This window comes from Elephantulus edwardii, unplaced genomic scaffold (genome assembly GCF_000299155.1).
Source record: "Elephantulus edwardii isolate Elephantulus edwardi_28Jun2011 unplaced genomic scaffold, EleEdw1.0 scaffold00295, whole genome shotgun sequence".
Lineage (NCBI taxonomy): Eukaryota > Metazoa > Chordata > Mammalia > Macroscelidea > Macroscelididae > Elephantulus > Elephantulus edwardii.
The window spans coordinates 2,635,551-2,637,720 of record NW_006400045.1 but is presented as its reverse complement, the minus strand read 5'-3'; positions in this window follow the sequence as shown (position 1 = coordinate 2,637,720).

The following is a 2,170-nucleotide window of genomic DNA, read 5'->3' as shown; positions in this document are numbered from 1 at the left end:
TGTCTGCTGGTACCAAGAGGATTGATTGCAGAGCCAGGCAAACTGAAGCTGTTGACAATCTCAGTCTCCTCTATCATGATGCTGTCAATCAGCCCAGTGGTGAGAATCTTTGTTTTCTTGATGTTGAGCTTCAGTCCATAGTGAAAGTTTCAGTCCTTGACCCTCTGCAAAAAGCACTCCAGTCCTCCTCAGTTTCAGCAAGCAAGGTTGTGTCATCTTCATAATACTGGCTGTTGATGAGTCTATCTCCAATCCTGATGCCTCATTTCTTCTCATAGTGTCCAGCTCCCCTACCCACCTCCCCGGACAATCTGTTCTGCAAATAGATTGAAAAGATATGGAGATAGGATGCATCCTTAGCACAGACCTTTCCCAATTTGGAATCATGCAGTGTTTCCTTGCACTATTTTGATGGCTGCCTCCTGTATAGGTTTCACATAAGCATAACCAAGTGTTCTGGGATTCCTATTCTCAGAGTGAGCCACAGTTTGTTGTGATTTACACAGTCAAATGCCTTTGCATAGTCAATGAAATACAGGTTGACATTCCTCTGGTCCTCTCTGCTTTCAGGCAAGATCCATCCAACATTAGCTATAATATCCCTAGTACGATGGCCTCTTCTAAACCCAGCCTGCACTTCGGGTAGTTCTCTATTCATGTGCTGTTTCAGTTGTTTTTGGATAAACTTCAACAGAATCTTGTTTGCATGTGATATCAATGATATTGTTCTATAATTTCCACATTCTGTCAGATCAACTTTCTTTGGAATGGGAACAAATATAGATCTCTTCCAGTCAGTTGACCAGGTGGTTGTCCTCCAGATTTCTTGGCACAACTTAGTGATCACATCCAGAGCAGCATCTGTTTGTTGAAATATATCAGTTGGTATGCCATCAATTCCTGGTTCCTTGTTTTTTGCCAATTCCTTCAGAGCAGCTTGAACTTCTTCCTTTATTGCCACAGGCTCTTGCTCACACGTTGGTTCTTGAAATTCTTCTGTGTCTACCAATTCCTTTTGTTATAATGACTCTGTATACTCTTTCCATCTTCTTTTAATGCTTCTTGGATCATTTAATATTTTGCCCAAAGAATCCTTAAGTATTGAAACTCGAGGCTTGAAATTTTTCTTCAGTTCCTTCATCTTAAGAAATACTGAGCAAGTTCAGTCCTTTTGATTTTTTGACTCTAGCTCTTTACACATTTCATTGTAATACTTTATCTTCCCATGCTGCCCTTTGGGATCCTCTGTTCTACTCGTTAATATTTTTATTTCTTCCCTTTGCTTTGACTTCTCTGTGCTTTAGTGCAAGATTCAGTTTCTTCTGACCTCCATCTTGGTCTTTTTTTCTTCCTCTGTCTTTGCAATGACCTTTTACCTTCTTCCTGGATGATATTCTTAATATCCTCTCACAGCTTATCTGGTCTTTGCTCATTAGTTTTCAAGGCCTCTAACCTGTTCCTGAAATGGTTTTGAAATTCAGGTTGGATAGACTCAAGGTCAAATTTGGGTCCTGTGGCCTTGATTTAATTTTCCTCAACTTCAGCTTGAACTTGGCACATGAGTAGTTGTCTGTTCCACAATCAGCACGTGGGCATGTGGCTTAGTTTTCACGGCTGATATTGAGCTTCTCTAGCAATTCTTTCCACAGATGTAATCAATCTGATTTCTATGCATGCTATCAGGTGAGATCCATGTGCATAGTCTGCGCTTATGTTTCTTATAAAATGTATTTGCAATGGATATGTTGTTGATTGTACAAAATTTGATCTAGCGGGCAATGCTTTGGGAATCTCTCCAAAGTGCTAAAAAACAATGATGTCTGTTTGGAAACTAAGGTGTACCTGTCCAGGCCATGGTCTTTGCAATTACTTGTTATACATCAGAGAGCTCAAAAATGACTTAACGATGACAGAAGAAAGATCAATTCTTTTGAGTTTTGGTGCTGGAGAAGAGTGCTTGATATTCCACGGATGGCCAAGAGAACAAAAATCGTGGCCTAGAGAGGGTGAAACCAAGGGTGCTCTTTAGAGGCAAAGACTTTGAATCTGTCTCACATACTTTGGGCATATTTCCAGGACAGGTTAGTCCTTGGAGGACAACATACTCAGAAAGATGGATGGACACGACAGGAGAGGAAGACCCTGGATAAGATGGATTCACAAAGTAGTT